This window comes from Bos grunniens, chromosome 8, assembly GCF_055505025.1.
Source record: "Bos grunniens cultivar Pamir isolate PY7600 chromosome 8, Bosgru_T2T1.0, whole genome shotgun sequence".
Classification (NCBI taxonomy): Eukaryota; Metazoa; Chordata; class Mammalia; order Artiodactyla; family Bovidae; genus Bos; species Bos grunniens.
Window position 1 is genome coordinate 7350545 of NC_141172.1, and position 24415 is coordinate 7374959.

Consider the following 24415-nt stretch of genomic DNA (forward strand, 5'->3'; position numbering starts at 1 on the left):
GTATCTGCGTTTTAGGAAAATTTATCTCAAGTCTCGCATCATAGTAGATGCTCTACAAACATGCATTCTTCCATGCAGATATTGAAGTTATAACCATTTTTTGATTGTGAAGCTCTGTGATAACACACTGTTTCTGTGGATTCTGATGAGAGACTGTGTGGCAGGTGGTACCATCCCTTGCTTGGCAGATAAGGAAATGGAATAATATGCGGAGAAGTGCCTGGTGTGGTGCCCTACACAGAGGAGACGCCTAATAAATGACAAAGTGACTGATGCTCAACGGGTTTAAAGAGTTTGCCTAAGGTCACACACCCAGTCAAAGGAAAACCTGGCATTTTCAAGTTAGCCCAGGGCACTTTCCCAGTCACAGCAGCTCGAGTGTAGAGCTAACAGTAGCTCAAGGTCAACTTCTAACTGAATGGTGGGGTCCCCATCATACACTGCCACCGGCCTGTCAGAGATCCCCTACAAATCCCCATGCTGCTGAGGAAAGAACTTCACACACATTTACTGCGCCACTAAAGCATCGGTTTCAGTTTAACAAGTACCCGCAAACTCCCCCCATAAAAGATGCAACCTTCCTAAAGCGACAGATCCAAGTTCCCCAGCCCGCAGTGTAGGTGCTGCTGCTGTTGCTGTTGGGTTGCTCGGTCCTGTCCAACTCTGTGACCCCGTGGAGAAAAGCCCCCAGGATCCTCCGTCTCTGCCCATGGGATTCTCCAGGCAAGAACACTGGAACGATTGCCATGCCCTCCTCCAGCCAGCTTAGGTGACTTCTAGAAATCCCATTCTCTCACCTGTGGAACCCCCTCCTCTCCTCCATATACAAAGGTCACAAGGGGGATCAGGAACTCATTATTAAAAAGCCAATATCAATAATGACATTGAAATATTAATATTGTATCCTAAAGATTAACCATCCCATACCTCCAATAAGCACTGAGTAATATCAAATTGGGATATCTATTTCATTTCTTTGTAAGTTATATATTCATTTAAGTATTATAGTGGTGGTACTATAGTGTAGATACATATTAGTAGGAGCTTCCAAGGTGGTGTTAATGGTAAAGAATCCACCAGCTAATAGGAGACAGACACTGCTTTGATCCCTGGGTCGGGAAGATCCCTTGGAGGAGGGCATGGCAACCCACTCAAGTATTCTTGCCTGGAGAATCCCACGGACAGAGGAGCCTGGCAGGCTACAGTCCATAGGGTCGCAGAGTCAGACACGACTGAAGTGACTTAGCACGCACCAATGCATATATTATATTAAGTATTATTTATAGTATATGATATGTATGTATTCTTGTAAATGTTACTTAAGAGACTGTGTAAGAGAGTGGATAAATATACATTCCAGACTGTTCTCTGTCTTCTTCAGTTTTCCCTCCTTCTCTTACAAGTAGGGCTCCTCCAGTGTGACTATATCCCACCCTTTTGTCCTAACATCTATTTGCATAATGGCAGGAGGGTAGCATCACAGTTCCTTCTGAAATATTCCTGTGAAGAAAAAGCACTGCCAGATCACTGATTTTTACATCAAGTCACATCCCTCTCCATTTGGCACAAGATGCAGAAAACCAGGTTCTCCACGTGGCAGTCAGTCAGTTCAGTCACTCAGTCGTGTCTGACTCTTTGCAACCCATTGACTGCAGCACGCCAGGCCTCTGTCCACCACCAACTCCCAGAGATTGCCCAAACTCATGTCCATCGAGTCGATGATAGCATCCAATCATCTCTTCCTCTGTTGTCCCCTTCTTTTCCCACCTTCAATCTTTCCCAGCATCAGGGTCTTTTTAAATGACTCAGTTCTTTGCATCAGGTGGCCAAAGTGCTGGAGTTTCAGCTTCAGCATCAGTCCTTCCAATGAATATTCAGGACTGATTTTCTTTAGGATTGACTGGTTTGATCTTCTTGCAGTCTAAGGGACTCTCAAGAGTATTCTCTGACATCACAGTTCAAAAGCATCAATTCTTTGGTGCTCAGCTTTCTTTATAGTCCAACTCTCACATCCATACATGACTACTGGAAAAACTATAGCTTTGACTAGACAGACTTTTGTTGGCAAAGTAATGTATCTGCTTTTTAATATGCTGTCTAGGTTGGTCATAGCTTTTCTTCCAAGGAGCAAGCATCTTTTAATTTCATGGCTGCAGTCACCATCTGCAGTGATTTTGGAGCCCCCAAAAGTAAAGTCTGACACTGTTTCCATTGTTTTGATCTTTATTTTTTTTGAATGTTGAGTTTTAAGCCAGCTTTTTCACTCTCCTCTTTCATTTTTATCAAGAGGCTCTTCAGTTCCTCTTCACTTTCTGCCATAAGGGTGGCAGAGTCATCTGAGGTTATTGTGTATCTGAGGTTATTGATATTCCTCTCAGCAATCTTGATTCCAGCTTGTGCTTCATCCAGCCTGGCATTTCACATGATGTGCTCTGCATAGAAGTTAAATAAGCAAGGTGACAACATGCAGCCTTGACGTATTCCTTCCCCAATTTGGAACCAGTTTGTTGTTCCATGTCCAGTTCTAACTGCTGCTTCTTGACCTGCATAAGATTTCTCAGGAGGCAGGTAAGGTGGTCTGCTATTACCATCTCTTGAAGAATTTTCCACAGTTTGTTGTGACCAACACAGTCAAAAGCTTTGGTGTAATCAATAAAGCAGAAGTAGATGTTTTTCTGGAATCCTCTTGCTTTTTCTATGATCCAACAGATGTTGGCAATTTGATCTCTGGTTCCTCTGCCTTTTCTAAATTCAGCTTGAACATCTGGAAGTTCACCGTTCACATACTGCTGAAACCTCACTTGGAGAATTTTGAGCATTACTTTGCTAGTATATGAGATGAGTCCAATTGTGCAGTAGTTTGAACAGTCTTTGGCATTGCCCTTCTTTGGGATTGGAATGAAAACTGACCTTTTCCAGTCCTGTGGCCACTGCTGAGTTTTCCAAATTTGCTGGCATATTGAGTGCAGCACTTTCACAGCATCACCTATTAGGATTTGAAAGAGCTCAGCTAGAATTCCATCGCCTCTACTAGTTTTGTGCATAGTGATGCTTCCTAAAGCTCACTTGACTTCACATTCCAGGATGTCTGGCTCTAGGTGAGTGACCACACCATTATGTTTATCTGGGTCATGAAGATCTTTTTCGTATAGTTCTTCTCTGTATTCTTGCTACCTCTTCTTAATATCCTCTGCTTCTGTTAGGTCCATACCATTTCTGTTCTTTATTGTGCCCATTTTTGCATGAAATGTTCCCTTGGTATCTCTAATTTTCTTGAAGAGATATCTAGTCTTTCCCATTCTATTGTTTTCGTCTATTTCTTTGCATTGATCACTGAGGAAGGCTTTCTTATCTCTCCTTGGTATTCTTTGGAACTCTGCATTCAAATGGGTATATCTTTCCTTTTCTCCTTTGCCTTTTGCTTCTCTTCTTTTCACAGCTATTTTGTAAGGCCTCCCCAGGCAGCCATTTTGCTTTTTTGCATTTCTTTTCCATGGGGATGGTCTTGATCCCTGCCTCTGTACACATGCCATCTTGTACACAGATCCCTTACAGTGTCACGAACCTCCGTCCATAGTTCGTCAGGCACTGTGTCTAGCAGATCTGATCCCTTGTCGTAAGGGATTTGATTAGGTCATGCCTGAATGGGCTAGTGGTTTTCCCTACTTTCTTCAATATAAGTCTGAATTTGGCAATAAGGAGTTCATGATCTGAGCCACAGTCAGCTCCCGGTCTTGTTTTTGCTGACTGTATAGAGCTTCTCCATCTTTGGCTGCAAAGAACATAATCAATCTGATTTCGGTGTTGACCATCTGGTAATGTCCATGTGTAGAGTCTTCTGTTGTGTTGTTGGAAGAGGGTGTTTGCTATGACGAGTGCATTCTCTTGGCAAAACTCTGTTAGCCTTTGCCTTGCTTCATTTTGGCCAAATTTGCCTGTTACTCCAGGTATCCTGACTACTTACTTTTGCAACTCCATGTGCAGTTGTTTAAATCTTTTTTTTTTTTTTAAGAGAAATAGCATGTGAGGAAAAGAGAGCCTGCAGATGGTTATATTATTTATATTTTTCAACAAGTTTGAGTAAGATTACATACATCTTGTACACAGAAGACAATAATTATCTGTGTGTGTATCTGGAGGTCTCTAAATTATCATAAGATTATGGAAAATTGTGGCTTATGGATAAAGACCTGCTTTTGAGAAAACAGAGTGAGAATAATGAAGAATCCCTCCCAGGATATGGTTTACAGTGGGCTCTTGCACTGGTGATATTTTCACAGATTATCTGGCAGAAGGATGACACAGTGAAACCCTTAAGTCTACCTCCATGTCTAGAGCTCCTCTTATAGTGACATGACAACCTAAGGGGTAGAAACACCTGGGAGATTTCACAACATTGTGTGTCTGGGTGGAAAAGAGGCACACGGCTGTCATCCTGGGCAAGCATGAAAGGTAACTGTTGCTGTCTAGTCACTCACTTGTGTCCGACTCCTTCTGACCCCGTGGACTGTAGCCCACCAGGTTCCTCTCTCCACGGGATTTCCCAGGCAAGAATACTGGAGTGGGTTGCTATTTCCTCCTCCAGGGGATCTTCCCGACCCAAGGGTTGAACTGGCGGCTCCTACATTGGCAGGTGGATTCTTTACTGCTGATCCACCAGACAAGCCCATGTATGGGGATGGATTTTTATAAAAAATAATTCATGGATTTATTTATACAATGAAGAGTTCATACTACTACTGCACTCTGGGACAGGAATTTCTGGACTCTTCCTTGAATCATGACCCCTTGACTCTACATTCTAACTTGATCATTGTAACATTGATCACTGTAACACTGTCATACTGATATGGCTCCTGCCACTGCTGTCCCTGTCTTCCTGTGCAGATTTGGGCTGTCCCCAACACACTGTGCACAGAGGCGTAACTTTAAAGAGGGGTGACTTGAAGACCTCCCTGGTGGTCCAGTGGGTAAGACTCTGCCTTCCAATGCAGAGGCTGCTGGTTCAATTCCTGGTCAGGGAGCTAAGATCCCACAAGCCTCGTGGCCAAAAAGCAAAACATAAAACAGAAACAATATTGTAACAAATTGAACAAAGACTTTAAAAATGGTCCACATTAAAAAAAAAAAAATCTTTTTTTTTTTTTTTTACAAAGAGAGGAATAATTTTATGGGCATTACCCATAGCTCTACATCAGACTCACTGAACCTGTTACCTTTTGTACAAACCCAGACTACACATCAATTGGACAGATGGAAGTTATTCACACAGTTACAGCCACATCTGTGGGCAGAAATCTTTCCAATTTTAATTTACAGCCTGGACCTCCTGATCACGTCCGTTATTGGATGTTCTAATAAAACTAAAAGCTCCTCCTGTCAGAAACAATACACTCTCTTCCTGGTCACTCTGGCTAAACCCCTGACTGACCAGAAAGCATGACAAGAGAGTGTTAAAGAGATGTAGTAGTGGATGGAGAGAAAACATCAAAACCTTTGTTCAGATTTCTGTAAGTCTTGAGTGATACTAGATTAGGAGTTAACTCTCCATTGTACTCAAGGATAAGGTTATTTTGATTATATTTTCCCATCAGAGTTCATCCTCGGGAAGAGGTGTAATATCTTAAACTCAAACCATACATCCATATCCACACACACGTGTGTGTATTTGGTCACCTGCAATCCATGTACTTTCCTTTAACTAATGAAGGCACTTATTAAATGGATGTGTGTGTGTGTGTGTGTGTGTGTGTGTTCCGTCATGTCTGATGCTTTGAGACCCCATGGACTGAAGACTGCCAGGCTCCACTATACATAGAGTTTTCCAGACAAGAATACTGGAGTGGGTTGTCATTTCCTACTCCAGTATTAAATGGGTAGAAGCTTCAAATCTGAAAGCAGATGGTTCACTAGGATATATGATCTGATGCTCAACAGATTGAGAAACATATAGAACTCCGGCTTTTCTGTTCTTATTACTTTTAATACATTGCATTTGTAGATGTTTAGCATCATTAAACTTTCCACCATTTCTTTCAGCCTCCATTGGTTTATATAATGAATGCAAAACAGTAATTCAGACGTGAGGAAAACCTGTTTACTAAATCTCGTGTAAGAAATCTAGGACTTAGAGCTGCAAGAGATTGTTTTCAAGTCTGTCTCTACCACTGACACATTTTACATTTTATGCAAATTTCCTAATCTTTCTGAGTTTCAAACCTCTTCTGTAGAACAAGGATTATAAGGGCCTAACCTATCGATTTGTTTGAGAAGTAAATGAGAGGAAATTTAAAACAGATCGTCAAATACAAAAAAATTATGTTAAATCATTTTATTTTTAAAAATTTTCTTAATCTTAGAAAAGCTCCTAATAACTAGTTTGAAATAAAAATAACAAATGATGTCACACAAGATACTCTAGTGCTTAGTTGCTCAGTTGTGTCTGACTCTTTGTGACCCCATGGACTGTAGCCCATCAGGCTCCTCTGTCCATGGGATTTCCCAGGCAAAAATACTGGGGTGGGTACTTAAGGAGTAATCCTTTTTCCCCAGAAAAGCATTATTTAAATTAATACCTCAGATACTCAAACAGCAGGGGTCACACAGGTAAATGATCATGATTCATTTTACATGTGTAGAAATGTATTATTCTGTTTTTTTTTTTAATTTATTTTTTAACATTTTATTTTATTTTTTACCTTTACAATATTGTATTGGTTTTGCCATATATCGAAATGAATCCGCCACTGGTATACACGTGTTCCCCATCCTGAACCCTCCTCCCTCCTAACTCCCCATACCCTCCCTCTGGGTCATCCCAGTGCACCAGCCCCAAGCATCCAGTATCGTGCATCGAACCTGGACTGGCAACTCGTTTCATGTATGATATTATACATATTTCAATGCCATTCTCCCAAGTAAGCCAGAAAGAAAAATACCAATACAGTATACTAACGCATATATATGGAATTTAGAAAGATGGTAACAAAAACCCTGTATTATTCTGTTTTTAACTAGTTTATTACTTTTTTAAAAACTAGAATTACCCTCCCAGTTATATTTTAACTTTGTTAATCTCCATCCTAGCTCCTCATTTCAACAGATCCAAACCTAAGAAAAGGGAAAAACTCTTTGAGTGAATTCTCCCTCCCCTGCTCCTACCCATGAAGAGCTTTCAAATGCAATGTCCTCACTCTTGGTCTCTAATTTGAAATTAGGAAAAATCTGGCCTGTTAATATTATCTTGTCTCTCTCAAGCTCACACCCACTGGCTTACCAAAAAGGGAGAAAGAAAGACTTGCAGAGTGGGTGGTAGGAAGAAACAAAACAAAACAAAAATTATTTAAAAAAAACGCAATTTTGAAAGGCCTTCTTTCTGATTTCCTGGCTTCTTTACTTCCTTCCACTCATTCATCCATTTTCCCCTGAATCAGGCAAGGTACTAGGTCCTGGGATTCAGAAATAAGACAGTCTCATTTTCCAATGAGGTCCCCCTCCTAGTACAGGGAATGCCATCCGAGGATTTAAACCTACATGTCCTTGACGCGCTTTCTCTTTCCAAGACTGATACACAAGAAGTCGGAGCAAACCGACGGAAGACAGCGGGACAAAGTGTGTGTGCATGGTGCAACTGGTGGCGGGCGGAGAATCCCAGCCCGAGACCCAGGAACAAGGACGAGCTTGGTCTACGCTGAGGGCTGTGAGGAGACAAGACTGGGTTCCGCCAAGTGTCCTGCAAGGAAGTGAAGTCGGTTGCTTGTGTGTGAGACCACACAGGTATTTTGAAAGGACACACAGGAGACCAGAGATGCATGGAAAGATCCATTTCGAGGGAGCCACAGATTCCGGTGGGACCCTGAGTGAGCATAATCATCAAAAATCCAGAGCTCTCTTTCACACTGATTCAATGAGTGTTGCAAAGTTCATTGTGCCTTCCACTTGGCTTTGGGAAAACAAAGATAAATTATTGACATTTAGCTGGCTGTCTTCACATCCCAGGAAAGTAAACAATGGACTTGCTGCAGGGGGTGAGGAGAGAATAACTGGCTCAGAAACAACATTCTGTACTTAAAATTCTTCCAGAACCCTCTCTGCACTGACTAATGGGGACTGGGCTTTGGGGCATTCTTGGAAAGAACTCACCTCTTGGCATCCACAACTGTTTGAGGTTTCGCCATCTACCTTCTCCAAATAAGATCTGAAAGGACAAGCTATCCTGAGACTGCTCTTAGATTTCCCTCTCTCTCAGCAGGGTCAGAGAAAGTGCTGGAAAAAAGAGAAATGCTTAGTCTATAATGAAGCAAAAAGACTGAGCAGATGACTTCTCATCTACCCAGTAGCCCTCTAAACTTTAGCTCCTCATTGGGTGCTAGCCCTTTTTTACATATTCAGACTTGAGAGATGAGAAATGTGTGTGAACGTGGGAATTTTAAAGGGAAGTTCACACTATGAGTTGTTGAGAGGTAATTATTTTAAGAAATTTTAGGAGTCACCAGCTGATAGTGAACAACAGAGCAAGGAAGGACACATTCCTAAGGGTCTGGGGTTACTGACTGTGTTGAGAACTTCAAAGGGGCAACTTCACTAGAGGACTACCCATGTTGGATGCAGAAACAGGGTGACTCCCACCAGGATAAATCTGTATTCTCTTCTACAGACTGTTGCTAGGGAGAAAAACAGATCTCGAGCCACGTCTGCTGAATGAAGCAGAGAAACTGGCATGAGTTTTGTCAAGAGATGGTTCTGTTTCTAATTCCACCTCTGTGCAATTATTAACTGGGCAACCTCAGGCAAGGGACTAGACCCATCTAAGCTTCAGTGACTTTATTTGGGAAGATGGGGATGGTGATGTGTACTTCACAGGGTTGTAAGGTGTCTTACATAGAAGCTCAATAAACACATCTCCCCTGTCCCCTTGTGACTTCTAATGCAGAAATTCAAGGAGGAGAAGTTTTCAACCTAGTACTTAACAAATTTTAAAATTCTGTCAAGAAAAAGAGTCACTGGGCATCTAGCTGAGTCCAGTAAACTTGTAAGAGCTTTAGCTATAACAGACCATTGAGCCTGATCTCAGTTTCCAGAAATGTATGTAATGTATCAACAGAGAAATGTCTACAGTGTATCAACAAACAGATACAAATGAAGAGAAGCAAGCTGTGATCACTAGGATGAACATGGATCCACCTAGAATCCACACATTTTAACCTCTCTGGCCTCAATTCATCATATACAGTAAGGATTTCGGTTCAGTTCAGTTCAGTTCAGTCCCTCAGTTGTGTCCAGCTCTTTGCGACCCCATGAATCGCAGCACGCCAGGCCTCCCTGTCCATCACCAACTCCCGGAGTTCACTCAAACTCACGTCCATCGAGTCAGTGATGCCATTCAGCCATCTCATCCTCTGTCATCCCCTTCTCCTCCTGCCCCCAATCCCTTCCAGCATCAGAGTCTTTTCCAATGAGTCAACTCTTTACGTGAGGTGGCCAAAGTACTGGAGTTTCCGCTTTAGCATCATTCCTTCCAAAGAACACCCAGGGCTGATCTCCTTCAGAATGGACTGGGTGGATCTCCTTGCAGTCCAAGGGACTCTCAAGAGTCTTCTCCAACACCACAGTGCAAAAGCATCAATTCTTCGGTGCTCAGTCTTCTTCACAGTCCAACTCACATGCATACATGACCACTGGAAAAACCATAGCCTTGACTAGATGGACCTTTGTTGACAAAGTAATGTCTCTGCTTTTGAATATGCTATCTAGGTTGGTCATAACTTTCCTTCCAAGGAGTAAGCGTCTTTTAATTTCATGGCTGCAGTCACCATCTGCTCTGATTTTGGAGCCCAGAAAAATAAAGTCTGACACTGTTTCCACTGTTTGCCCATCTATTTCCCATGAAGTGATGGGACCAGATGCCATGATCTTAGTTTTCTGAATGTTGAGGGTTAAGCCAACTTTTTCACCGCCCACTTTCACTTTCATCAAGAGGCTCTTTAGTTCCTCTTCACTTTCTGCCATAAGGGGGGTGTCATCTGCATACCTAAAGTTATTGATATTTCTCCTGGCAACCTTGATTCCAGCTTGTGCTTCTTCCAGCCCGGCATTTCTCATGATGTACTCTGCATACAAGTTAAATAAGCAGGGTGACAATATACAGCCTTGACGTACTCCTTTTCCTATTTGGAACCAGTCTGCTGTTCCATGTGCAGTTCTAACTGTTGCTTCCTGACCTGCATATAGGTTTCTCAAGAGGCAGGTCAGGTGGTCTGGTATTCCTATCTCTTTCAGAATTTTCCACAGTTTATTGTGATCCACACAGTCAAAGGCTTTGGCATAGTCAATAAAGCAGAAATAGATGTTTTTCTGCAATCTCTTGCTTTTTCGATGATCCAGCAGATGTTGGCAATTTGATCTCTGGTTCTTCTGCCGTTTCTAAAACCAGCTTGAACATCTCAAAGTTCATGGTTCATGTATTGCTGAAGCCTGGCTTAGAGAATTTTGAGCATTATTTTACTAGTGTGTGAGATGAGTGCAATTGTGTGGTAGTTTGAGCATTCTTTGGCATTGCCTTATCTTGAGATTGAAATGAAAACTGACCTTTTCCAGTCCTGTGGCCACTGCTGAGTTTTCCAAATTTGCTGGCATACTGAGTGTAGCACTTTCACAGCATCATCTTTCAGGATTTGAAATAGCTCAACTGAAATTCCATCACCTCCACTAGCTTTGTTCGTCGTGATGCTTTCTAAGGCCCACTTGACTTCACATTCCAGGATGTCTGGCTCTAGGTGAGTGATCACACCGTCATGATTATCTTGGTCATGAAGATCTTTTTTGTACAGTTCTTCTGTGTATTCTTGCCACCTCTTCTTAATATCTTATGCTTCTTTTAGGTCCATACCATATCTGTCCTTTATCGAGCCCATCTTTGCATGAAATGTTCCCTTGGTATCTCTAATTTTCTTGAAGAGATCTCTAGTCTTTCCCATTCTGTTGTTTTCTTTTTTTTTGTTTGTTTCTTATATGATATTATACATGTTTTAATGCCATTCTCTCAAGTCGTCCCCCCTCTTCCATCTCCCACAGAGTCCAAAAGACTGTTCTATACATCTGTGTCTCTTTTGCTGTCTCACATACAGGGTTGTCGTTACCATCTTTCTAAATTCCATATATATGCATTAGTATACTGTATTGGTGTTTTTCTTTCTGGCTTACTTCACTCTGTATAATAGGCTCCAGTTTCATCCACCTCATTAGAACTGATTCAAATGTATTCTTTTTAATGGCTGAGTAATACTCCATTGTGTATATGTACCACAGCTGTCTTATCCATTCATCTGCTGATGGACATCTAGGTTTCTTCCATGTCCTGGCTATTATAAACAGTGCTGCGATGAACATTGGGGTACACGTGTCTCTTTCAATTCTGGTTTCCTTGGTGTGTATGCCCAGCAGTGGGATTGCTGGGTTGTATGGGCAAATCAATCAATGTAATACACCACATTAACAAATTGAAAAATAAAAGCCATATGATTATCTCAATAGATGCAGAGAAAGCCTTTGACAAAATTCAACATCCATTTATGATAAAAACTCTCCAGAAAGCAGGAATAGAAGGAACATACCTCAACATAATAAAAGCTACATACGACAGACCCACAGCAAACATTATCCTCAATGGTGAACAATTGAAAGCATTTCCCCTAAAGTCAGGAACAAGACAAGGGTGCCCACTCCCACCACTACTATTCAACATAGTTTTGGAAGTTTTGGCCACAGCAATCAGAGCAGAAAAAGAAATAAAAGGAATCCAGATTGGAAAAGAAGAAGTAAAATTCTCACTGTTTGCAGATGACATGATCCTCTACATAGAAAACCCTAAAGACTCCACCATAAAATTACTGGAGCTAATCAATGAATATAGTAAAGTTGCAGGATATAAAATCAACACACCGAAATCCCTTGCATTCCTATACACTAATATTGAGAAAACAGAAAGAGAAATTAAGGAAACAATTCCATTCACCATTGCAACGAAAAGAATAAAATACTTAGCAATATATCTACCTAAAGAAACTAAAGATCTATATATAGAAAACTATAAAACACTGGTGAAAGAAATCAAAGAAGACACTAACAGATGGAGAAATATACCATGTTCATGGATCAAAAGAATCAGTATGGTGAAAATGAGTATACTACCCAAAGCAATCTATAGATTCAATGCAATCCCTATCAAGCTACTAACGGTATTTTTCACAGAGCTATAACAAATAATTTCACAATTTGTATGGAAATACAAAAAAACGTTGAATAGCCAAAGCAATCTTGAGAAAGAAGAATGGAACTGGAGGAATCAACCTGCCTGACTTCAGGCTCTACTACAAAGCCACAGTCATCAAGACAGTATGGTACTGGCACAAAGACAGAAATATAGATAAATGTTGTTTTCCTCTATTTCTTTGCATTGATTACTGAGGAAGGCTTTCTTATCTCTTCTTGCTATTCTTTGGAATTCGGCATTCAGATGCTCATATCTTTCCTTTTCTCCTTTGCTTTTCGCTTCTCTTCTTTTCACAGCTATTTGTAAGGCCTCCTCAGACAGCCATTTTACTTTTTTGCATTTCTTTTCCATGGGGATGATCTTGATCCCTGTCTCCTGTACAATGTCACGAACCTCCGTCCATAGTTCATCAAACACTCTATCAGATCTAGTCCCTTAAATCTATTTCTCACTTCCATTGTATAATCATAAGGGATTTGACTTAGGTCATACCTGAATAGTCTAGTGGTTTTCCCTACTTTCTTCAATTTAAATCTGAATTTGGCAATAAGGAGTTCATGATCCGAGTCACAGTCAGCTCCTGGTCTTGGACTGGAATGGGTGAATTTAACTCCGACGACCATTATATCTACTACTGCAGGCAGGAATCTCTTAGAAGAAATGGAGTAGCCTTCATGGTCAACAAAAGAGTCCGAAATGCAGTACTTGGATGCAGTCTCAAAAACAACAGAATGATCTCTGTTCGTTTCCAAGGCAAACCATTCAATATCACAGTAATCCAAGTCTATGCCCCAACGAGTAACACTGAAGAAGCTGAAGTTGAACTGTTCTATGAAGACTTACAAGACCTTTTAGAACTAACACCCAAAAAAGATATCCTTTTCATTATAGGGGACTGGAATGCAAAAGTAGGAAGTCAAGAAACACCTGGAGTAACAGGCAAATTTGGCCTTGGAATATGGAATGAAGCAGGGCAAAGACTAATAGAGTTTTGCCAAGAAAATGCACTGGTCATAGCAAACACCCTCTTCCAGCAACAAAAGAGAAGACTCTACACATGGACATCACCAGATGGTCAACACTGAAATCAGATTGATTATATTCTTTGCAGCCAAAGATGGATTTAGGTTAGATCCTTTAAAACTAGCTTTATTGAGGTATAATCAACATATCGTAAATCGTATATATTTAAACTGTACAATTTGATCAATTTCGACATATGCATAAGCCATGAAATCACCCTCACCACCGTCAAGATAATGAACACTTCTAAAAGTTTCCTCATATCTCCTTTCCTTTGTTTTTTGGCTGCAGGTGGGACTTTAGTTCCCCAACCAGGGATGGAAGCCATGTACCCTGCATTGGAAGTGTGGAATCTTAGCCACTGTATGAGTATGTACCCACTGTATGAGTCAAGTGCCCCTCATACCCCTTTCAGATCTCCCCTTCTCACCACTCCTGGCCCCCACCCTAAAGCCCAAGGCAAACACTGATCTAAATTCTGTCATTATAGACTCATCTGTATTTTTTTAGAATTTTATACAATTGGAATCATATATAATATGTACACTTTTTTTTCTCTAACTCAACTATGTTGTTGTATCGGAGAAGGCAATGGCACCCCACTCCAGTACTCTTGCCTGGAAAATCCCATGGATGGAGGAGCCTGGTGGGCCGCAGTTCAAGGGGTCGCTAAGAGTCAGACAAGACTCAGCGACTTCACTTTCACTTTTCACTTTCCTACACTGGAGAAGGCAATGGCACCCACTCCGGTGTTCTTGCCTGGAGAATCCCAGGGACGGGGGAGCCTCGTGGGCTGCCGTCTATGGGGTCGCACAGAGTCGGACATGACTGAAGCAACTTAGCAGCAGCAGCATGTTGTTGTATGTTGCTTTCTTTTATTGCTGAGCAGTGTTCCATTGATTAAATGTAAGTCACTCAGTTGTGTCCGACTCTATGAGATCCCATGGATTGTAACCCACCAGACTCCTCTGTCCATAGGATTCTCCAGGCAAGAATACTGGAGTGGGTAGCCATTCCCTTCTCCAGAGGATCTTCCCGACCCAGGGACTGAACCCAGGTCCCCCACATTGTGGGCAGATTCTTCACCATCTGAGCCACAGGGAATTTCCATTGATTGGCTATGCCAAATATATCCATTAGTCATTGACATACTAATGGACATTTGGGTTCTCTGCATCCTTTGGCTATAAAAATATAGCTACTGTGATCATTCATGTACTGGTTTTGTATATATGCTTTCATTTTGTATATATGCTTTCACTTCTCCTGGATAAATACCTGGGAGTGGAATGGCTGGTACATTTGTATTTTTTTTTTAAGAAACTGAAAAAGTTTTCCCCGAGTGGTTATAACATTTTCTGTTACCTACCAGCAATGTATGAAGGCTCCAGTCATCTTATATCTACTTAAATACTTGGCATGATCAGTCATTTTTAATTTTAGCCAGTGTCAAATATGTATAATAGTATCTCACTGTGGTTTCAAAATAATCTGGAGACAAGTTCTCACTGGGCCCTAAAGTCTCCCAGCAGGTAGATGAAGCAGCATCCCCCACAGCAAGAGATGGCACCTCTTATTATCACCCATGTGACCATTCCTGACACACCTGGAAGTTAATTCAGGTGTTTGAGACAAGTCTTATTCATGTGGAATTATCTCACTTTACCTGACTGAAAATTAATTCTGTCCATTTTAAATGACATCTCATTTTATTTATTTTTTTTCTTTAATAGAAAATTATTTAGTTAGTATACATGTGTTCCCCATCCTGAAGACATCTCATTTTAAAGTTAAAATACTAAGTTAACACTCAGAGAAAGGTTGAGGGCCTGCCCAACGCCAGTGCTGATCGGAAACTAGCTAACTACAAAGTCATGCTCTTAATCAGTACTGTCTCACTCTGGGATATAGTGAGAGGCAAGGAGCCCTGGCGTGCTGCAGTCCATGGGGTCGCAGTGACTCGGACATGACTTAGCAACTGAACAAACACACCAACCTCAACTTGTACATTATGTATCACTTAAGTAAAAAAAAAATGAAGTAGCACATAGTGGACTATGAAAGATATCACGTGGCTCCCTTCTAAAAGGAAATACTCCGTGTTCCCTATCATTTCCCAATATTCTATTTTTTTAACGCAACGTATCTCAAGAGATAAAAGAAAATTGCTATGTAACAGAGGTGTCAAATATTCACTCTGTGCCTAAAAAGAAGGATTTGATTTTCAGTAATGAAAAAACACTACTTCCGTAACCATAAATAAATTAGTTTGAAAAGATGTGGTGATTTCTTCCTAAAAAGCAAAAGAAAAAGAAATCATTTTAATATAGCTTTGCTTTTCTGAAAGGGAAATTCTATTTGTGACGGCAAGGGAACTATTTTAAACTATTATATCTTTTTAAAGAATGTCTGGGACTCCATATCCACTTGTACTACAAACTCCCAATTTTGACCAATGATTGAATCTTGAAATATTCAGACTATCATCAAAATGTATGAAAATTTCCAGAATGTTAAAACTTCTATGTCACTGTTTCTTATCCAAATCTTAAAGTTTTGTAGCAATAAGTCAGCCAAAGTATTTCCTTACAGAACATTAGGCATGAAATTAGATTTATAAGATGTTTACATTTGAGTCAATACCAAGAACGTATGTGCCCATACATTCACAAAGCTAGTCTTTCATCATGGGCATTGTTCATATTATTCACAAAAGTAGCAATCGACAAGTTACTCAGGTGGCTCAGTGGTAGAGAATCCACCTTCCAATGCAGGAGACACAGGAGACCCCGGTTCGATCTCTGGGTCAGGAAGATCCCCTGGAGATGGAAATGGCAACTCCAGTATTCTTGCCTGGAGAATTCCATGGACAGGGGGGCCTGGTGGGCTACAGTCCACGGGGTCGCAAAGAGTCGGACACAACTGAGCACAAGCACCAGGAATCAATATTGCAATGCTTTATAATTTCTAGATCTGAATACAGAAAGGTACATACATGTACAAAACTACATAAAACATAAATGCAGTTTATTAAAGTATTCACATTAATATTCTCATACTATATATGGCAAGATATATTACTATACATTTTTATGATAAAGTGAAAACATAACCACCACTTATGTCAAGAAACAGAGCATTATCAGCAACCTGACAACCCACCATGTGTCCCTACTGATGACAGTCCCTTCCCTTTTTCAGTACTAACCATACCTGATTTTTATAACAGTCATCACCTTTTTTAAAAAAAATTTACATCAGTGAAGTTATACTGTGGTTTTAATCTTTCACTAACTGTTATGTTCATGAGATTGTTTTATTTTCTTCATTTTCACTGCTTTGAAATATCCCTTTGTATGAATAGATCATAATTTGTTTATCCATTCTACTGCTGATTAACATTACCAGCTTGGGGCTGCTAAGACCTGCATTGTTATATATGTATGAATTTCACTTGAGTACATACCTAGAAATAAAATTCTTGGCTTGTTGGATTTGCATGTTCTCATCTTAACTAGATGTTGAACCATTTTCCAGAGTAGGTGTACCAATTAATAAACCTACATCAATGCATGAGAGTGCTCAGAGCTCTAAATGTTTACCAATTCATTCAAGTCTGTTAATGTCAGACTTTTTACTTTTTGTCAGTATGCTTGCTGTGGAAAATTCTGAAAGATATGGAAAACCAGACCACCTGACCTGCCTCTTGAGAAATCTGTATGCAGGTCAGGAAGCATTAGAACTGGACATGGAAAAACAGACTGGTTCCAAATAGGAAAAGGAGTACATCAAGGCTGTATATTGTCACCCTGCTTATTTAACTTATATGCAGAGTACATCATGAGAAACACTGCGTTGGAAGAAGCACAAGCTGGAATCAAGATTGCCAGGAGAAATATCAATAACCTCAGATATGCAGATGACACCACCCTTATGGCAGAAAGTGAAGAAGAACTAAAGAGCCTCTTGACGAAAGTGAAAGAGGAGACTGAAAAAGTTGGTCAAAGCTAAACATTCAGAAAACTAAGATCATGGCATCTGGTCGCATCACTTCATGGAAAATAGATGGGGAAACAGTGGAAACAGTGGCTGACTTTATTTGGGGGGGCTCCAAAATCACTGCAGATGGTGACTGCAGCCATGAAATTAAAAGACGCTTACTCCTTGGAAGGAAAGTTATGACCAACCTAGATAGCATATTCAAAAGCAGAGACATTACTTTGCCCACAAAGGTCCGTCTAGTCAAGGCTATGATTTTTCCAGTAATCATGTATGGATGTGAGAGTTGGACTATAAAAAAAGCTGAGTGCAGAAGAATTGATGCTTTTGTCTTTTTTTTTTTAATTTTATTTTATTTTTAAACTTTACATAATTGTATTAGTTTTGCCAAATATCAAAATGAATCCGCCACAGGTATACATGCGTTTTTGAACTGTGGTGTTGGAGAAGATTCTTGAGAGTCCCTTGGACTGCAAGGAGATTCAATCAGTCCATCTTAAAGGAGATTAGTCCTGGGTGTTCATTGAAAGGACTGATGTTGAAGGTGAAACTCCAATACTTTGGCCACCTGATGCGAAGAGGTGATTCATTTGAAAAGCCCTGGATGCTAGGGAAGATTGAGGGCAGGAGGAGAAGGGGACGACAGAGGATGAGATGGTTGGATGGCATCACCGACTCAATGGACATGAGTTTGAGTAAACTCCGGGAGTTGGTGATGGACAGGGAGGCCTGGTGTGCTGCAGTCCCTGGGTTAAAAAGAGTTGGACATGACTGAGGGACTGAACTGAACTGAACTCGCTGTCTAATGAAATCTCACTTGATCTTAATTTGCATTTCCTTGGTTAATAATGGCATAGATTATCATTTCATGTTTCCTCACCACTACAAGTCCTTTGCCCATTTTTCTAGTCAGTGGCCTGCATTTTAAAAAATCTATTGCAGATATTTTTAAAATCTACTTTTTATATGTCTTGGATATTAATATGTTGGCAAATATAATCTACTCTTACATCTTTTTATGATGTTTTTTGATGAACCGAAGTTCTGATTTTAATATTGTTAAATTTATCAAATAGCTTCCCTTATGGCTAGTGCTTTTTATATCTTGTTTAAGAAACACTTCTCAAACCAAAGATCATAATAATACTATCTATGTGAAGTTTTGTAGTTTTGTTTTCACATTTAGGTCTGTAAAATATTTAGAATTTATTTTTTCACTCCTCTTACAGTATTTTAGATTTTCTTTTTAACTTATTTTTATTGAAGAATAATTTATTTGTATTATATTCATTTCAGGTGTACCACATGGTGAGTCCATATTTTTATGGATTATACTTCGTTTTTAGACTATACTTCATTTAAACCACTGTATACAAAATGGATAACTAATAAGGACCTACTCGATAGCACAAGAAGTCTACTCAGTACTCTGCAACGACCTATATAGGAAAAGCCTCTGAAAAAGAGTGGACATGTGTACAGAATAGCTGAATCAGCTTGCTGTACACCTGAAACTAACCCAGCCTACATGTTTACTCAGTCGTGTCCGACTCTTTGCAATCCCATGGACTGTGGCCCTCCATACTCCTCTGCCCAAATGAATTTTCCAAGCAAGAATACTGAAGTGGGTTGCCATTTCCTACTCCAGGGGATCTTACTGACCCAAGGATAGAACTCGCATCTCCTGCGTTGGTAGGCGATTCTTTCCCACTGAGCCACCTGCGAAGCCCACACCTGAGCTAAGACAACGTTGTAAATCAACTAGACTCGAATAAAAATTTTAAAAGTGAAATACCAACTTTCTAAAGTAAAAAATAAAGTTATTACAAAATAATGATCATATTTCCTTGTGTTGTACAACATATCCTTAATGCTTAAAACTATGTATTTTTTATTGAAGGATAATTGCTTTACAGAATTCTGTTTTTTTCTGTCAAAGCTCAACATTAATCAGCCATAGGTATACATATATCCCCTCCCTTTTGAAACTCCCTCCCCATCCCACCCCTTTAGGTTGATACAAAGCCCCTGTTTGAGTTTCCTGAGCCATACAGCAAATTCCCACTGGCTATCTATTTTACATATGGTAATGTAAGTTTCCATGTTACTCTCTCCATACATCTCACCCTCTCCTCCCCTCTCCCCAGGTCCATAAGTCTATTCTCTCTATCTGTTTCTCCATTGTGGCCCTGTAAATAAATTCTTCAGTACCATTTTTCTAGATTCCATATATATGCATTAGAATACAATATGTATCTTTCTCTTTCTGACTTACTTCACTCTGTATAATAGGTTCTAGGTTCATCTACCTCATCAGAACTGACTCCAAGGCATTCCTTTTTATGGCTGAGTAATATTCCATTCTGTATATGTACCACAACTTCTTTATCTATTCATCTGTCAATGGACATCTTCCATGTTCTAGCTTGCTAAAACATCTACGTTGCTTCCGTGTCTAGCTATTGTAAATAGTGCCATAATGAACAACGGGATACTTATGTCTTTTTCAATTTTGGTTTCCTCAGGGTATATGCCTAGGAGTGGGATTTCTGAGTAATATGGTGACCTTATTCCTAGTTTTTAAAGGAATTTCCTTACCATCTTCCATAGTGGCTGTACCAATTTACAATCCCACCAACAGTGCATGAGCTTTCCCTTATCTCCACACCCTCTCTGGTGTTTATTGTTTGTAGACTTTTTGATGATGGCTATTCTGACCAGTGTGAGGTGATATCTCATTGTGGTATTGATTTGGATTTCTCCAAACCTATAAACAGTAGAAGGCAATGTCATCCCACTGCAGTACTCTTGCCTGGAAAATCCCATGGACGGACGAGCCTGGTAGGCTGCAGTCCATGGGGTTGCTAGGAGTCAGACACGACTGAGTGACTTCACTTTCACTTTTCACTTTCATGCATTGGAGAAGGAAATGGCAACCCACTCCAGTATTCTTGCCTGGAGAATCCCAGGGACAGGGGAGCCTGGTGGGCTGCCATCTCTGGGGTTGCACAGAGTCGGACACGACTGAAGCGACTTAGCAGCAGCAGCAAACCTATAAACAAGACGAGGAGCTGACTGTGGCTCTGATCATGAACTCCTTATTGCCAAATTCAGACTTTTTGAAGAAAGTAGGGAAAACCACTAGACCATTCAGGTATGACCTAAATCAAATCCCTTATGATTATACAGTGGAAGTGAGAAATAGATTTAAGGGACTACATCTAATAGATAGAGTGCCTGATGAACTATGGAATGAGGTTCGTGACATTGTATAGGAGACAGGGATCCAGACCATCCCCATGGAAAAGAAATGCAAAAAAGCAAAATGACTGTCTGAGGAGGCCTTACAAATAGCTGTGAAAAGAAGAGAAGTGAAAAGCAAAGGAGAAAAGGAAAGATATAAGCATCTGAATGCAGAATTCCAAAGAATAGCAAGAGAGATAAGAAAGCCTTCTTCAGTGATCAGTGCAAAGAAATAGAGGAAAACAACAGAATGGGAAAGACTAGAGATCTCTTCAAGAAAATTAGAGATACCAAGGGAATATTTCATCCAAAGATGGGCTTGATAAAGGACAGAAATGGTATGGACCTAACAGAAGCAGAAGATATTAAGAAGAGGTGGCAGGAATACACAGAAGAACTGTACAAAAAAGATCTTCATGACCCAGATAATCACGATGGTGTGATCACTCACCTAGAGCCAGACATCCTGGAATGTGAAGTCAAGTGGGCCTTAGAAAGCATCACGACGAACAAAGCTAGTGGAGGTGATAGAATTCCAGTTGAGCTATTTCAAATCCTGAAAGATGATGCTGTGAAAGTGCTGCACTCAGTATGCCAGCAAATTTGGAAAACTCAGCAGTGGCCACAGGACTGGAAAAGGTCAGTTTTCATTCCAATCCCAAAGAAAGGCAATGCCAAAGAATGCTCAAACTACCGCACAGTTGCACTCATCTCACACGCTAGTAAAGTAATGCTCAAAATTCTCCAAGCCAGGCTTCAGCAATACATGAACTGTGAACTTCCAGATGTTCAAGCTGGTTTTAGAAAAGGCAGAGGAACCAGAGATCAAATGGCCAACATCCGCTGATCATGGAAAAAGCAAGAGAGGTCCAGAAAAACATCTATTTCTGCTTTATTGACTATGCCAAAGCCTTTGACTGTGTGGATCACAGCAAACTGTGGAAAATTCTGAAAGAGATGGGAATACCAGACCACCTGAGCTGCCTCTTGAGAACCCTATATGCAGGTCAGGAAGCAACAGTTAGAACTGGACATGGAACAACAGACTGGTTCCAAATAGGAAAAGGAGTATGTCAAGGCTGTATATTGTCACCCTGCTTATTTAACTTATATGCAGAGTACATCATGAAAAACGCTGCGTTGGAAGAAGCACAAGCTGGAATCAAGATTTCTGGGAGAAATATCAATAACCTCAGATATGCAGATGACACCACCCTTATGGCAGAAAGTGAAAAGGAACTAAAAAGCCTGTTGATAAAAGTGAAAGAGGAGAGTGAAAAAGTTGGCTTAAAGCTCAACATTCAGAAAACTAAGATCATGGCATCTGGTCCCCTCAGTCCAGTTCAGTTCAGTTCAGTCGCTCATTCATGTCCGACTCTTTGGGACCCCATGAATCGCAGCACCCCAGGCCTCCCTGTCCATCACCAACTCCTGAAGTTCACTCAGACTCACGTCCATCAGTCAGTGATGCCATCCAGCCATCTCATCCTCTGTCATCCCCTTCTCCTCCTGCCCCCAATCCCTCCCAGCATCAGAGTCTTTTCCAATGAGTCAACTCTTCACATGAGGTGGCCAAAGTACTGGAGTTTCAGCTTTAGCATCAGTCCTTCCAAAGAAATCCCAGGGCTGATCTCCTTCAGAATGGACTAGTTGGATCTCCTTGCAGTCCAAGGGACTCTAAAGAGTCTTCTCCAACACCACAGTTCAAAAGCATCAGTTCTTTGGCGCTCAGCTTTCTACACAGTCCAACTCTCACATCCATACATGACCACAGGAAAAACCATAGCTTTGACTAGACAGACCTTTGTTGGCAAAGTAATGTCTCTGCTTTTCAATATGCTATCTAGGTTGGTCATAACTTTCCTTCCAAGGAGTAAGCGTCCTTTAATTTCATGGCTGCAGTCACCATCTGCAGTGATTTTGGAGCCCCAAAAAATAAAGTCTGACACTGTTTCCACTATTTCCTCATCTATTTCCCATGAAGTGATGGGACCAGATGCCATGATCTTTGTTTTCTGAATGTTCAGCTTTAAGCCAACTTTTTCACTCTCCCTCTTTCACCTTCATCAAGAGGCTTTTTAGTTCCTCTTCACTTTCTGCCATAAGGGTGGTGTCATCTCATATCTGAGGTTATTGATATTTCTCCCAGAAATCTTGATTCCAGCTTGTGCTTCTTCCAGCCCAGTGTTTCTCGTGATGTACTCTGCATAGAAGTTAAATAAGAAGGGTAACAATATACAGCCTTGACATACTCCATTTCCTATTTGGAACCAGTCTGTTATTCCATGTCCAGTTCTAACTGTTGCTTCCTGACCTGCATACATAGGTTTCTCAAGAGGCAGCTCAGGTGGTCTGGTATTCCCATCTCTTTCAGAATTTTCCACAGTTTGCTGTGATCCACACAGTCAAAGGCTTTGGCATAGTCAATAAAGCAGAAATAGATGTTTTTCTGGAACTCTCTTGCTTTTTCCATGATCCAGCGGATGTTGGCCATTTGGTCTCTGGTTCCTCTGCTTTTTCTAAAACCAGCTTGAACGTCTGGAAGTTCACAGTTCATGTATTGCTGAAGCCTGGCTTGGAGAATTTTGAGCACTACTTTACTAGCGTGTGAGATGAGTGCAATTGTGCAGTAGTTTGAGCATTCTTTGGCATTGCCTTTCTTTGGGATTGGAATGAAAACTGACCTTTTCCAGTCCTGTGGCCACTGCTGAGTTTTCCAAATTTGCTGGCATGCTGAGTGCAGCACTTTGACAGCATCATCTTTCAGGATTTGAAATAGCTCAACTGGAATTCTATCACCTCCACTAGCTTTGTTCGTCGTGATGCTTTCTAAGGCCCACTTGACTTCACATTCCAGGATGTCTGGCTCTAGGTGATTATCACACCATCTTGATTATCTGGGTCATGAAGATCTTTTTTGTACAGTTCTTCTGTGTATTCTTGCCACCTCTTCTTAGTATATTCTGCTTCTGTGGCAAATAGATGGGGAAACAGTGGAAACAGTGTCACACTTTATTTTTGGGGGTTCCAAAATCACTGCAGATGATGATTGTAGCCATGAAATTAAAAGACGCTTACTCTTTGGAAGGAAAGTTATGACCAACCTAGATAGCATATTCAAAAGCAGAGACAATACTTTGCTAACAAAGGTCCATCTAGTCAAGGCTATGGTTTTTCCAGTGGTCATGTATGGATGTGACAATTGGACTGTGAAGAAAGCTGAGCCCCAAAGCACTGATGCTTTTGAACTGTGGTGTTGGAGAAGACTCTTGAGAGTCCCTTGGACTGCAAGGAGATCCAACCAGTCCATTCTAAAGTAGATCAGTCCTGGGTGTTCTTTGGAAGGAATGATGCTAAAGCTGAAACTCCAGTACTTTGGTCACCTCATACGAAGAGTTGACTCATTGGAAAAGACTCTGTTGCTGGGAGGGATTGGGGGCAGGAGAAGAAGGGGACGACAGAGGTGAGATGGCTGGATGGCATCACCGACTGGATGGACATGAGTTTGAGTGAACCCCGGGAGTTGGTGATGGACAGGGAGGCCTGGCGTGCTGTAATTCATGGGGTGGAAAAGAGCTGGACATGACTGATCGACTGAACTGAACTGAACTGAATAATGAGCGATGTTAAGCATCTTTTCATGTGTTTGTTAGCCATGTGTATGTATTCTTTGGAGAAATGTCTGTTTAGTTCTTTGGCCCATTTTTGATTGGGTCGTTTATTTTTCTGGAATTGAGCTGCAGGAGTTGCTTGTACTTTTTTGAGATTAGTTCTTTGTCAGTTGCTTCATTTGCTATTATTTTCTCCCATTCTGAAGGCTGTCTTTTCACCTTGCTTATAGTTTCCTTTGTTGTGCAGAAGCTTTTAATTTAATTAGGT

At 40.8% G+C, this 24415-nt stretch overlaps 1 protein-coding gene across 4 annotated transcripts in view; it reads right to left on the bottom strand.

The window, feature by feature from the left end:
• MSRA (methionine sulfoxide reductase A) overlaps positions 1-24415 on the bottom strand; it is a 387551-nt gene that overhangs the window by 99394 nt on the left and 263742 nt on the right. The gene's annotated exons all lie outside the window — the stretch shown is intronic.